Source organism: Thalassophryne amazonica, chromosome 11, assembly GCF_902500255.1.
Source record: "Thalassophryne amazonica chromosome 11, fThaAma1.1, whole genome shotgun sequence".
Taxonomy (NCBI): domain Eukaryota; kingdom Metazoa; phylum Chordata; class Actinopteri; order Batrachoidiformes; family Batrachoididae; genus Thalassophryne; species Thalassophryne amazonica.
The window spans coordinates 109,926,186-109,941,244 of record NC_047113.1 but is presented as its reverse complement, the minus strand read 5'-3'; the positions used below and the strand labels follow the sequence as shown (position 1 = coordinate 109,941,244).

Below are 15,059 nucleotides of genomic sequence, written 5' to 3'. Positions count from 1 at the left end.
TTGACTGTAATGATATTCTGAGATTGTATGTTCGTTGTGCACAATTCACAACATTAAATTGTTACCTTTTGGCTCATCTATTGACCGTTCATTTGCGCCCCCTGTTGTGGGTCCGTGTCACTACACTTTCCCAACAAGTTGGGTAGTTTCACATCAGAATAGACTGGCAAAGGAATCAGTGGTGGACATAGCTAACCAAAAACCTAACTTTGATAATTGCTAATCCGCTAACTGAAAAGTCAACTTTTATAATGCTAAAATGAAAACCGCTAAACATAGTAGTTAGTGGAAGTTACAGCTAACCGCTAACTTTTAGTATTGACCAACAGTGTATGCTGGCTACGGATAAGCCAGTTTTGTGTTTAAGCACCACGTAAGCTCCTGAGTAAAATCAAAGGTGATCAAAAACCCAAAACAAGCCAGAGCTTCTGTCTTTATGCACCCTGCCCACTGCTGTAAGGAAGCTTCATTTACTTTCCACATGCAATGACACAGATGTGTGGCAGGAGACATGAAAAGCAAAGCACTGTTCACTCATGGTTTCACATATAAACAAAACTAATTCTGGACAGTTTTTTGACATTTATGGCAAATCTGTCATTTTTACAAAGTTAAAATATTGTACATATCTTTTAAAATAATGCACTAATTCTGAGGGTTTGAGCGTTAACAGACACACATGCCAAAAGGCATTATGAGAAACGAGTCTCCTCTCAGCACTGGTTGGTTGGTTAATTTATTTGTAAAAACCAACACACGTTACTGTAACGTGTGTGCTGGTTTTCACAAATAAATCTGTATTTGTAAATATGTAATTTTTTTTTAAATTGTAAAAAAAGGCATTTGCAAAACTGAAAATTGTGTTTGTGAATTATGATTCAGCGCAATGAATAGTAAACAACAATGGTTGCAATTCACACTCCCATCCAGTAGATGGCAGTGATGGAGTGACTGAGAGGAGACTCATTTCCCATAATACCTTATAGCGCGTGCATCTGTTAACGCTTGTTGGACAATATGTCCCATGACGCTTGTCCTCAGACCACGTGATGACACAGTGTACATAACTGATAAAACTAAAGTCTTCAACAGGCTTCATGAAACATATTGTTCTTTGCTTATCATGCTGACACAAGACACGGGCAGCACAAAGTTTTGATATAACACATACCATTCAGATAGACAATGCAAGCATGTCACCTGCATACAAAAGTCAAATGCAACACTCTCCATCCAATCACATAACTGTACTGATCCATGCAATAGGGCAAGAACCGCTGATCTGGGGGTCAGTCGAGCACAGACTTAAAAATGTAGGCGGGGCGCTATGTTGGGGCTCTTGTTTGCAATATAGAGAGGAAGCTTGCTCCAAGACCCCAGCGCTGTCGTAGTGAATTTCTGTTCATTCCGTGAAGGCATCTTTTCAAAACAACATCTGATTTTGAAGTCTGTTTCCTGTCAGTCTCTTGAGTCTTCAAGTTTGCTCACCACATAAAATTATCGGGCAAGAAAGGCAAGGCAAGAAAATCCCATACAAATATGGTGCCATGGCCCGGGTGTGGTTTTTTGAGCAAAATTCGACAAATTCCACGGCATTTTACCAAATCTGACGGTTGATTCTGATGCTGGACTCCATAACCAAGGTAAGAAGAAAACTTTTTTCTTAAATTTCTGCCTGGCTTCGGCTCGTAAAACTGAAGTCTGGTGTTACATGAGTGCACAGTCATGATTTTGGGGTTACCCTATTAAGAAATCCCATAATCCCTTGTGTGCCACAGAGAGTCGCTGCAGTTTAACCTACATTGAGACAACACATGACGGCAATTGCAAATGAACATTATATCATGCCTTTCATCATGTTAATGGGTTAGAGACTTGCTAAATTGCTTACAAATGAGTGTAATCAGTCTTAATCCAGTGCACTCAATCCACTCTGTGCAGAACTGAGGCTACCAGCAATGTTGAAGCTAATCAAATAAATCTGACAAGGTCAGAGTTCCTAAATCAAATGAGCATAAAACCTGGACAAAGACTTCAAAATATGGTTGAATTTTATGCACCAAATTTTTGTAAAAAAAAAAAAAGTTTCTTATATTAGAACACTTAATTAATTAATTAATTAAAATAGTAAGTAATATGAGCGAAGCGTTGTGCAGAGGCGTGAAGCTCACACATGGTACAGGGAGTCCCAAACAGGAAGTGCCAAATTTTGTGTCCACAGTGAAACAGGAAATGTCAAATGTCAAACACTTCCTGGATTGACAAACGAGGTCTCGTTGAAGCTCGCGGAAACTCAGTGGCAAGTTCACACTGAAACAGGAAGTACCAAATTTTCAGTCCACAGTGAAACAGGAAATGTCAAATGTTGAACACTTCATGGCATGGGTGGAGCTAGAGGGGGGCCAGGGTTGTGCTGGACTCTCCTAAAATCTGATTGGACACAGATGATTGACATGTCATGGCACCGCACGTCTGGTTGAAAAGAGCTGCATTTTGAAATCGGTGACATATTGACTGCTAGGTCCCTCCATTACAGTAGTTGGCACTGTGTACCACAAGAAGTTCTAATCCACCTTAGTCGAAGAAGAAAAATGTGACTCAGATTTGACATTGAAGACATCGTCTGAACCACAGACTCCAAATGACACCAAAGTTATATTGTGAGTAAACAACTCTATTTATTTTATGCCAGAAATGCTGTTCAGGCTGTTAAAAGTGACATTTCTGCTTTAATTCAGGTTGCCTTATACGTTCATTAATACGTGTTTCTCCAGTGATTTTAAATGAGCAGGCAGCTGTTGATTCATGAGATATAACATGAAGACGCTCAGGCTGAAAGAAATACAGTTAATTTACTCCCCTGTTCTGTATAAAAGCTGTGTAACCTCTTAATTTTACTCTCTGAAGGACTTATTTGTAAATAACCTCTTAATTTTGCTGTCTGAGTGACACACCAGTGACACAACTTCAGGTAAATACTACATCTAAAGTTATCTTCCTTAAACTCAAACTGAGAGCAAATCTCTACAACTTGATATAAATGAATTAAAAATATAAAATCCAGCTTCCTGATGAAGTGGTGTCGAGGAGGATTTTCTTAAAAAGAAGACCTGAAAGTTCAGCTACAATTTGACAGAAAGTACATTTGAGATGAAAGACTAGATTTGATGTTTTGGTGAAAGAAACTTTTGTATTTCTTCATAAGTGATGTAAATAAAGTAAATATTCAGTGACTTGGAAATGTTCATGTTTCCATCCTCTGACTTTTCTAAAGAAAACTGACAATAAAACTGATTATTATTTACAGGTTTTATCAAGTTTTAGAGATTTGCTTTCAGATTGAGTTTGAGGAATACTGGAATATTCTTTATATTTTATTGTATTTCTTTTATTTAAAATGGCATAAACAAATTAAAATGTGTGAAATTCCAAGTGTTCCAATACTTTTGGAGGGCACAGTATCCTAACCTTACGATGAGTGCGGAGGGCCCATTGAACCCTCTCGCGGCAGGTGTCGGCCAAATTCCAGCTGACACACACGAACATCTAACACTGTTTGTTTGGCACTTAGAAAATGTGTTCCAGTCACAGTATCATCATGAAAACAGTCAGCAGATGATCACTGTCGAGCTGAATGTGAAATGTGTCTAAGTGCCCCACGAGTTGCAAAAAGCCACACACATGTGGTGCACGTGTCTCGCACATGTGGTGCACGTGTCTCCTTGCTTGCCTCTACTGGTGGTTGGCTCTCACTGCGGTATTGTATCACTTCCTGTTCCGGAGCACAGCGGTGTTTTTCTGTATCTGTTAGCTGTTTAATCTGCGCAGTTAGATTGATCTAGTTATCTAGATTACGATTTGTTTCCCAGTGTAATCTTTACGTGCCTTAACTAAAGCACTCCTTCTGCTGAATCACCTCTAAATTATTTATACATTATTCACTTTGCGTGTTTTTAGGAATCCGCTAGCTTAGCGTAGCTACTAGCTCTTAGCCGATTTAGCATGGCGGCTTCTCCTGTCTCTCCCGCACTTTTCTGCTCTGGGTGTGAAATGTTTAGTTATTCCTCGGCCTCCTTTAGCAGTAACGGTACTTGTAATAAGTGTAGCTTATTCGTAGCTTTGGAGGCCAGGCTGGGCGAATTGGAGACTCGGCTCCGCACCGTGGAAAATTCTACAGCTAGCCAGGCCCCTGTAGTCGGAGGAAGCGTAGCCCTAAACAGAAGCCCCGTGTACACCGCCAACCTGTTCACATCTCTAACCGTTTTTCCCCATTCGACGACACACCCGCCGAGGATCAAACTCTGGTTATTGGCGACTCTGTTTTGCGAAATGTGAAGTTAGTGACACCAGCAACCATAGTCAATTGTCTTCCGGGGGCCAGAGCAGGCGACATTGAAGGAAATTTGAAACTGCTGGCTAAGGCTAAGCGTAAATTTGGTAAGATTGTAATTCACGTCGGCAGTAATGACACCCGGTTACGCCAATCGGAGGTCACTAAAATTAACATTAAATCGGTGTGTAACTTTGCAAAAACAATGTCGGACTCTGTAGTTTTCTCTGGGCCCCTCCCCAATCAGACCGGGAGTGACATCTTTAGCCGCATGTTCTCCTTGAATTGCTGGCTGTCTGAGTGGTGTCCAAAAAATGAGGTGGGCTTCATAGATAATTGGCAAAGCTTCTGGGGAAAACCTGGTCTTGTTAGGAGAGACGGCATCCATCCCACTTTGGATGGAGCAGCTCTCATTTCTAGAAATCTGGCCAATTTTCTTAAATCCTCCAAACCGTGACTATCCAGGGTTGGGACCAGGAAGCAGAGTTGTAGTCTTACACACCTCTCTGCAGCTTCTCTCCCCCTGCCATCCCCACATTACCCCATCCCCGTAGAGACGGTGCCTGCTCCCAGACTACCAATAACCAGCAAAAATCTATTTAAGCATAAAAATTCAAAAAGAAAAAATAATATAGCACCTTCAACTGCACCACAGACTAAAACAGTTAAATGTGGTCTATTAAACATTAGGTCTCTCTCTTCTAAGTCCCTGTTGGTAAATGATATAATAATTGATCAACATATTGATTTATTCTGCCTTACAGAAACCTGGTTACAGCAGGATGAATATGTTAGTTTAAATGAGTCAACACCCCCGAGTCACACTAACTGTCAGAATGCTCGTAGCACGGGCCGGGGCGGAGGATTAGCAGCAATCTTCCATTCCAGCTTATTAATTAATCAAAAACCCAGACAGAGCTTTAATTCATTTGAAAGCTTGACTCTTAGTCTTGTCCATCCAAATTGGAAGTCCCAAAAACCAGTTTTATTTGTTATTATCTATCGTCCACCTGGTCGTTACTGTGAGTTTCTCTGTGAATTTTCAGACCTTTTGTCTGACTTAGTGCTTAGCTCAGATAAGATAATTATAGTGGGCGATTTTAACATCCACACAGATGCTGAGAATGACAGCCTCAACACTGCATTTAATCTATTATTAGACTCTATTGGCTTTGCTCAAAAAGTAAATGTGTCCACCCACCACTTTAATCATATCTTAGATCTTGTTCTGACTTATGGTATGGAAATAGAAGACTTAACAGTATTCCCTGAAAACTCCCTTCTGTCTGATCATTTCTTAATAACATTTACATTTACTCTGATGGACTACCCAGCAGTGGGGAATAAGTTTCATTACACTAGAAGTCTTTCAGAAAGCGCTGTAACTAGGTTTAAGGATATGATTCCTTCTTTATGTTCTCTAATGCCATATACCAACACAGTGCAGAGTAGCTACCTAAAGTCTGTAAGTGAGATAGAGTATCTCGTCAATAGTTTTACATCCTCATTGAAGACAACTTTGGATGCTGTAGCTCCTCTAAAAAAGAGAGCTTTAAATCAGAAGTGCCTGACCCCGTGGTATAACTCACAAACTCGTAGCTTAAAGCAGATAACCCGTAAGTTGGAGAGGAAATGGCGTCTCACTAATTTAGAAGATCTTCACTTAGCCTGGAAAAAGAGTCTGTTGCTCTATAAAAAAAGCCCTCCGTAAAGCTAGGACATCTTTCTACTCATCACTAATTGAAGAAAATAAGAACAACCCCAGGTTTCTTTTCAGCACTGAAGCCAGGCTGACAAAGAGTCAGAGCTCTATTGAGCTGAGTATTCCATTAACTTTAACTAGTAATGACTTCATGACTTTCTTTGCTAACAAAATTTTAACTATTAGAGAAAAAATTACTCATAACCATCCCAAAGACGTATCGTTATCTTTGGCTGCTTTCAGTGATGCCGGTATTTGGTTAGACTCTTTCTCTCCGATTGTTCTGTCTGAGTTATTTTCATTAGTTACTTCATCCAAACCATCAACATGTTTATTAGACCCCATTCCTACCAGGCTGCTCAAGGAAGCCCTACCATTATTTAATGCTTTGATCTTAAATATGATCAATCTATCTTTGTTAGTTGGCTATGTACCACAGGCTTTTAAGGTGGCAGTAATTAAACCATTACTTAAAAAGCCATCACTTGACCCAGCTATCTTAGCTAATTATAGGCCAATCTCCAACCTTCCTTTTCTCTCAAAAATTCTTGAAAGGGTAGTTGTAAAACAGCTAACTGATCATCTGCAGAGGAATGATCTATTTGAAGAGTTTCAGTCAGGTTTTAGAATTCATCATAGTACAGAAACAGCATTAGTGAAGGTTACAAATGATCTTCTTATGGCCTCGGACAGTGGACTCATCTCTGTGCTTGTTCTGTTAGACCTCAGTGCTGCTTTTGATACTGTTGACCATAAAATTTTATTACAGAGATTAGAGCATGCCATAGGTATTAAAGGCCCTGCGCTGCGGTGGTTTGAATCATATTTGTCTAATAGATTACAATTTGTTCATGTAAATGGGGAATCTTCTTCACAGACTAAAGTTAATTATGGAGTTCCTCAAGGTTCTGTGCTAGGACCAATTTTATTCACTTTATACATGCTTCCCTTAGGCAGTATTATTAGACGGTATTGCTTAAAATTTCATTGTTACGCAGATGATACCCAGCTTTATCTATCCATGAAGCCAGAGGACACACACCAATTAGCTAAACTGCAGGATTGTCTTACAGACATAAAGACATGGATGATCTCTAATTTCCTGCTTTTAAACTCAGATAAAACTGAAGTTATTGTACTTGGCTCCACAAATCTTAGAAGCATGGTGTCTAACCAGATCCTTACTCTGGATGGCATTACCCTGACCTCTAGTAATACTGTGAGAAATCTTGGAGTCATTTTTGATCAGGATATGTCATTCAAAGCGCATATTAAACAAATATGTAGGACTGCTTTTTTGCATTTACGCAATATCTCTAAAATCAGAAAGGTCTTGTCTCAGAGTGATGCTGAAAAACTAATTCATGCATTTATTTCCTCTAGGCTGGACTATTGTAATTCATTATTATCAGGTTGTCCGAAAAGTTCCCTAAAAAGCCTTCAGTTAATTCAAAATGCTGCAGCTAGAGTACTGACGGGGACTAGAAGGAGAGAGCATATCTCACCCATATTGGCCTCTCTTCATTGGCTTCCTGTTAATTCTAGAATAGAATTTAATATTCTTCTTCTTACTTATAAGGTTTTGAATAATCAGGTCCCATCTTATCTTAGGGACCTCGTAGTACCATATCACCCCAATAGAGCGCTTCGCTCTCAGACTGCAGGCTTACTTGTAGTTCCTAGGGTTTGTAAGAGTAGAATGGGAGGCAGAGCCTTCAGCTTTCAGGCTCCTCTCCTGTGGAACCAGCTCCCAATTCAGATCAGGGAGACAGACACCCTCTCTACTTTTAAGATTAGGCTTAAAACTTTCCTTTTTGCTAAAGCTTATAGTTAGGGCTGGATTGGGTGACCCTGAACCATCCCTTAGTTATGCTGCTATAGACGTAGACTGCTGGGGGGTTCCCATGATGCACTGTTTCTTTCTCTTTTTGCTCTGTATGCACCACTCTGCATTTAATCATTAGTGATCGATCTCTGCTCCCCTCCACAGCATGTCTTTTTCCTGGTTCTCTCCCTCAGCCCCAACCAGTCCCAGCAGAAGACTGCCCCTCCCTGAGCCTGGTTCTGCTGGAGGTTTCTTCCTGTTAAAAGGGAGTTTTTCCTTCCCACTGTAGCCAAGTGCTTGCTCACAGGGGGTCGTTTTGACCGTTGGGGTTTTACATAATTATTATATGGCCTTGCCTTACAATATAAAGCGCCTTGGGGCAACTGTTTGTTGTGATTTGGCGCTATGTAAAAAAATTGATTGATTGGTTGATTGATGTGTCTCACATGTGTGTGTGTGTGTGTGTCGCGCCTTCCCCCCATCTGGTGTGCTGGGGGGGGGGGGGCACATTTACATAAAATGCTTATATGTATGTACAGATCTGATCACATGTGGGTCGGACAGTGAGGGCTGACCACACACAGCACTGACGACTAAAAACACAGACACCACCGCCAGGACAGTTATATAAATAATTATGACAATAACTACATACGCAATTACATAAACAAATAATGAAAATGAATGACCACATAACACAGAGAGCGACATGTTGTTCTGGGCAGACAAGGGGGGGGGGGCGTGTGTCCACTCACATCCGCGGCTGTAAAGATCTCTGCTCCTGGACGTCCCAGCTGAAGGACATATTCCGTGTTTGGAAGGACATGAACTTACAACATTCCTCCATGAGGCGCGTGTCTCTGCCTGCTGTCCTCATGTGAAGATATATAAAACATCTTTTGCCTTTGCGCTGGGCTGAAGCAGCCGGACACAGTGAACCTTGTCCATGTCTTTGTTGATTTCAGCCATTTTTCTGCACTGATTACAGGCCAGCAATGGTAGCACAGTGGTAAAATTTCCATCTGGTAATCAGAACTTATGAGTTCAAATACTGTGAGTGGCATTTTTTTAACCAGGGTTATTTAACCGCGGGGTTCTGTATTGTGTCCCCTTTTATGTATTATTTACTGTATATCAACCCAGTGATATTCACTCATTATACAGCTGTTTTTATTTTATTGTACTCTATATCAGCAGCGCGATATGGTGCACCTTGTCCCAGCTGCTCACACTGTGTTCCTGCTTGAAAGACACCATCGCGTGCACAAACCCTTGCACCGGGATTGTGCATGCCTGCCTGTCAGCTCAGTGTTTGCTTGGTTTGCTCATACGAGCTGTTCCGCTGTGAGTTGCCCTGAGTTGTACTTATTTGCACCATGTGTGAAAGGTCTTTTAGCCATGCTAATGCTCTCCTGAAGCATTTGCTCAAAAAAAGTCAGAAGGGTATAAATGACATGGTGAGATGCTGAAGAGCTTCGCTCGTTCATGTCTGCGACATATACATATTATGATAAACATTGTCCATTGATGTTAAAAGTTGGTAAAGCAAAACACTGATAAACCTTGGATCGCAAAGGGACTGCTGAATGCATGTAAAAAGAAAAACATTGTACAAGCAATTTTTAAAACTCAGAACAACTGAAGCTGAGAGTAAATACGAGGTCTGTCAATAAAGTATAGGTCCTTTTATTTTTTTCAAAAACTATATGGATTTCATTCATATGTTTTTACGTCAGACATGCTTGAACCCTCGTGCGCATGCATGAGTTTTTCCAGGCCTGTCGGTGACATCATTCGCCTGTGAGCACTCCTTGTGGGAGGAGTCGTCCAGCCCCTCGTCGGAATTCCTTTGTCTGAGAAGTTGCTGAGAGACTGGCGCTTTGTTTGATCAAAATTTTTTCTAAACCTGTGAGACACATCGAAGTGGACACGGTTCAAAAAATTAAGCTGGTTTTCGGTGAAAATTTTAACGGCTGATGAGAGATTTTGAGGTGATTCTGTCGCTTTAAGGACTTCCCACGGAGCGGGACGTCGCGCAGCGCTCCCAGGTGCCGTCATCAGCCTGTTTCAAGCTGAAAACCTCCACATTTCAGGCTCTATTGATCCAGGACGTCGTGAGAGAAAGAGAAGTTTCAGAAGAAGTCGGTTTCAGCATTTTATCCGGATATTCCACTGTTAAAGAAGATTTTTTTTAATGAAAGACGTGTGGACGGATTGCAGCGTCGGCTCGCAGCTGCCGCGACGCTCTGCCACAGGAAAAACACCTCCGTTGGAAGCCTTAAGGACAAGTTGGAACAGATACTCACTCCACTGAAAGCCATCAAAAGCCGCCTGGATTTTACAAATGGTTATCAACACGGAGGTGTTCTTTCTGTGCCACCGCACTGCGCCGGCTGCGTCCCGACGCGCGGACCCGTCCGTACGTCTTTCACTAAAAAAGTCTCCTTTAACAGTGGAATATCCGGATAAAATGCTGAAACTGACTTCTTCTGAAACTTCTCTGTTCTCTCACGACGTCCTGGATCAATAGAGCCTGAAATGTGGAGGTTTTCAGCTTGAAACAGGCTGATGACGGCACCTGGGAGCGCTGTGCGACGTCCCGTTCCGTGGGAAGTCCTTAAAGCGACAGTATCACCTCAAAATCTCTCATCAGCCGTTAAAATTTTCACCGAAAACCAGCTTAATTTTTCGAACCGTGTCCACTTTGATGTGCCTCACAGGTTTAGAAAAAATTTTGATCAAACAAAGCGCCAGTCTCTCAGCAACTTCTCAGACAAAAGAATTCCGACGAGGGGCTGGACGACTCCTCCCACATCCTCCCATGACGTCACCGACAGGCGTGGAAAAACTCACGCATGCGCACGAGGGTTCAAGCATGTCTGACGTAAAAACATATGAATGAAATCCATATCGTTTTTGAAAAAAATAAAAATTACCTATACTTTATTGACAGCCCTCGTATAAGATAAGCTAACCAATACTATGCGATCTTGCAAAAGACAGTATTACAGTGATTTATTGGAAAAAATAAAACAAACATTAAGTTGTCAAAGATTATCCAACATATTTTTACACACATACTGATACAGCTGTTAAGGAAAAGAAAGCTATAGTACAGTAGATCATTTTAATGATTATTTTGCTAATGTGGGGAAAAATTTAGAAAACTCAATTGTACTTTCTAATATGTGTTCTTTGGATAACAGGGCAACAAGTAACAACCTTTTGGATTCAATATTTATCAGAGAAACTGATGAATATGAAATAATTGACATGACTGTTTTTACAAAATTATACAGCAACTCTGAAAAAAAATATAATTATTTATTTTCAGAGGTGGCTGCTGTAAAATATTTGGAATATTATTATGTATTATTATCACTTTACCAAGGCATTGCTAGGCCAGTAGCGTAGATTTACGTCAACGCTACCTGGCTATACCTGCCCGCAGTAGCGAATGAGTATTGCATACCTGCCCTCTGTGCGTAAACAAATGACATCATAACACGCAGCCCAAGAACTGTCCGCAGAGGGGAAAAAAAACTAAAAAGATGAGAAGTGTGTTTTGGTCCCAATATGGATATTCCGGATGATTTTCTCATGGATAGTACGACAATGAACAGCAGCCAGCTTGATGAGGACGCACTGCCGAATTTGGAGAGCAGCGCGCGCCAGCCGACACGACAAAAGTTAAAGTGAGCCAACTTTTTATGTACACGTTACGTGTTGTGTATCTCAGTAAGTGATAATAATGCAAGTAACATGCTGTTGTCATGCGGTATGCATTTTCTGAGTCCCTCCGTCCATGCCGTCGTCCGCCATGACAGATAGTCGCCCAAGTTAGACGAGGGTGAATATCAGTCATTTTGGACGACTGGGCGTGAACGTCAGGCCTCTGAAAATGCATACCGCCCTCCAAAAGCATGTTATTGTATTATTATTAAAATAATACATAACAATATTCCAAATATTTTGTGTCTGCTACATTTGCCCTGCATGGATCTTCATAAATGCAGACTGACTTTCAGACATCTTATATGTTGTATATGTTGCTCTGGAACAAACAGCACAAACAATGTTGTCAAGGTCAATAAGCAGGGAATTAAAGAGCAAATATAACTTTCCACCACAATGACATGAACAGGCAGTGATCATTGAAAATAACGGAGAAACAACTTGAGATTCTTGCATGTTTACGAATAACAGCGAATGGACAAAAATGATGAGTTGGCTTGCCGATTTTTAAACTTACAACACGCTCAAGATTAAAACCTAATTGCTTAACCACTAATTCCAAACCACAGGATGTCACAAATTTAAGAGTTCCTGTTGAGGTGTATTGTGGGAGCTGCAGTGATTTCAGTAACGTAATGTCTGTGGTCCACACGACCCAAAACGGGCAAACCATAGATTTCCAAGTTTATTCCACCTTTTTAAGCAGAGCGTGAGCAGCTCGCTTCAGAAACAAAGACCAACCAAAAACAAGAAGTTGTCGGGTGAACCCCCCCGCCTTTCTGAATCTCCAAGCCTTGTGGGCAGTGCTGCCATCTACATGTGGCAGACTGCATTGCATCCTATCTGGCTCCAAAAGACTAAACTTGTAAAAACTTTGTTCAGTTTAATGCTGAAAATAAATAAAGTTGATCAACTGCACATACATTGAGGAAAATAAGTATTTGAATACCCTGCGATTTTGCAAGTTCTCCCACTTAGAAATCATGGAGGGTCTGAAATTTTCATCTTAGGTGCATGTCCACTGTGAGAGACATAATGTAAAAAAAAAAAAAAAAAAATCTGGAAATCACAATATATGATTTTTTTTAAATAATTTATTTGTATGTTACTGCTGCAAATAAGTATTTGAACACCTGTTAAAATCAATGTTAATAATAGGAAAATATTTGCAGTTATTTGCAATTACAGAGGTTAAACATTTCCTGTAGTTTTTCACCAGGTTTACACGCACTGCAGCAGAGATTTTGGTCCACTCCTCCATACAGATCTTCTCTAGATCTTTCAGGTTTGGAGTTTCAGCTCCCTCCAAAGATTTTCTATTGAGGTCAGGTCTGGAGACTGGCCAGGGCACTCCAGGACCTTGAAATGGTTCTTACGGAGCCCCTCCTTAGTTACCCTGGCTGTGTGTTTTGGGTCATTGTCATGCTGGAAGACCCAGCCATGACCCATCTTCAATGCTCTTACTGAGGGAAGGAGGTTGTTTGCCAAAATCTCGCAATACATGACCCCATCCATCCTCCCTTCAATACAGTGCAGTCGCCCTGTCCCCTTTGCAGAAGAGCACCCCCAGAGTATGATGTTTCCACCCCCATGCTTCACGGTTGGGATGGTTTTCTTGGGGTTGTTCTCATCCTCTAAACATGGTAAGTGGAGTTGATTCCAAAAAAGCTCTATTCTGGTCTCATCTGACCACATGACCTTCTCCCATGCCTCCTCTGGATCATCCAGATGGTCACTGGTGAACTTCAAACGGGCCTGGACATGTGCTGGCTTGAGCAGGGGGACCTTGCTGCCCTGCAGGATTTTAAACCACGACAGCATCATGTGTTACTAATGTAATCTTTGTGACTGTGGTCCCAGCTCTCTTCAGGTCATTGACCAGGTCCCCCGTGTAGTTCTGAGCTTTCTCAGAATCATCCTTACCCCACAAAGTGAGATCTTGCATGGAATCCCTGATCGAGGGAGACTGACAGTCATTTTGTGTTTCTTCCACTTTCTAATAAATAATCATAACAGTTGTTGTCTTCTACCAAGCTGCTTGCCTGTTGTCCTGTAGTCCATTCCAGCCTTGTGCAGGTCTACAGTTTTGTCGCTTGGCTATGGTGGACAGGTTGGAGTGTGATTGATTGTGTGAACAGGTGTCTTTTATACAGGTAACAAGTTCAAACAGGTGCAATTAATACAGGTAAAGAGTGCACAATAGGAGGGCTTCTTAAAGAAAAATTAATAGGTCTGTGAGAGCCAGAATTCTTGCTGGTTGGTAGGTGTTCAAATACTTATTTGCAGCAGTAACATGCAAATAAATTATTAAAAAAAATCATACATTGTGATTTCCGGATTTATTTTTTTTAGATTAGGGCTCTAACAGTGGACATGCACCTAAGATGAAAATTTCAGACCCCTCCATGATTTCTAAGTGGGAGAACTTGCAAAACCACAGGGTGTTCAAATACGTATCTTCCTCACTGTATGGCTGTCTCTTGTCCAGTCTTGTGTTTTCTTGCTGTAGCAGTTAGTGACCCCTATGTAATGTAGTCTGTTGTTGTATTGTAAATTCCTGTGACGTTTTGTGTGTTCTTATTGAAAACTGTTTATTCATTTTTCCATCAGTCTGCCAGGGACTACAGATGGAAATTATCCTATGGCTACAATCTGACATATTTATATGTTCATTAATTTGTACTGTCCTGATACTCTCCTGATTCAAATTTAACTAATAGCATTGACTGTCTCTCTAACTTTAGAAAAGAGGATTATACATTTTTACCTTTTCCAAATGAATTCCATTAAACTCTGCTTTCAGGATAGAAGTAGTCATACAGTCAAATTGCAAATTATCCAAATTGTTAGATTAATTAAAAGTGTTACTTTTCAGATACCTACAGAGCCCTGGAAGTGTCATCGCAAAATGTTTTGCATGTGGAGAGAATGTGCTCACATTTTATTATATTGTGCACTCATTTTGTTATATTGTGCGCATGTTTTATTATATTGTGCACTCATTTTATTATATTGTGCACTCATTTTATTGTATTGTGCGCACGTTTTATTATATTGTGCGCACGTTTAAAGCATTGTTTGAGTAAAACAAGGGCACGATCTACTTAAACGTGGCCACAATTTGTAAAATGTGCACTCAATTACTCAATACTGTCTTGGCACATAAATGATGGCTATTAGGTAGAAACCAGGATAGAAATGGATCTGGTCAGAGTGTATCATCATGGTTTGGGCACACAAGGTCATACAGAGAACTCCAGCTGCCCAGCATGGCATCATCTGGAGTTTAACCACATTAAAAAGGCAAAGTGTCTCCCTGTCATGAGGAAGACAATTTAGGTCATATTATGGAGTTTATTTTGAATGAAAGGAAAACGTATGTACATTTTATTAATTCAAGGGCTCAATTAAAGGAAAACGTGCGCACAAATTATCACGGCCATGAAAACGTGTGCACGTTTTATTAA

The 15,059-nt window shown here is 40.7% G+C and overlaps 1 long non-coding RNA gene across 1 annotated transcript; it reads left to right on the top strand.

The window, feature by feature from the left end:
- Positions 1–9,406: 9,406 nt before the first annotated feature.
- On the top strand, positions 9,407–10,879 carry LOC117519938. Its single transcript, XR_004563486.1, has 2 exons — positions 9,407–9,531; positions 10,828–10,879. It is a non-coding gene; the product is annotated as an uncharacterized LOC117519938 (long non-coding RNA).
- Positions 10,880–15,059: the final 4,180 nt, after the last annotated feature.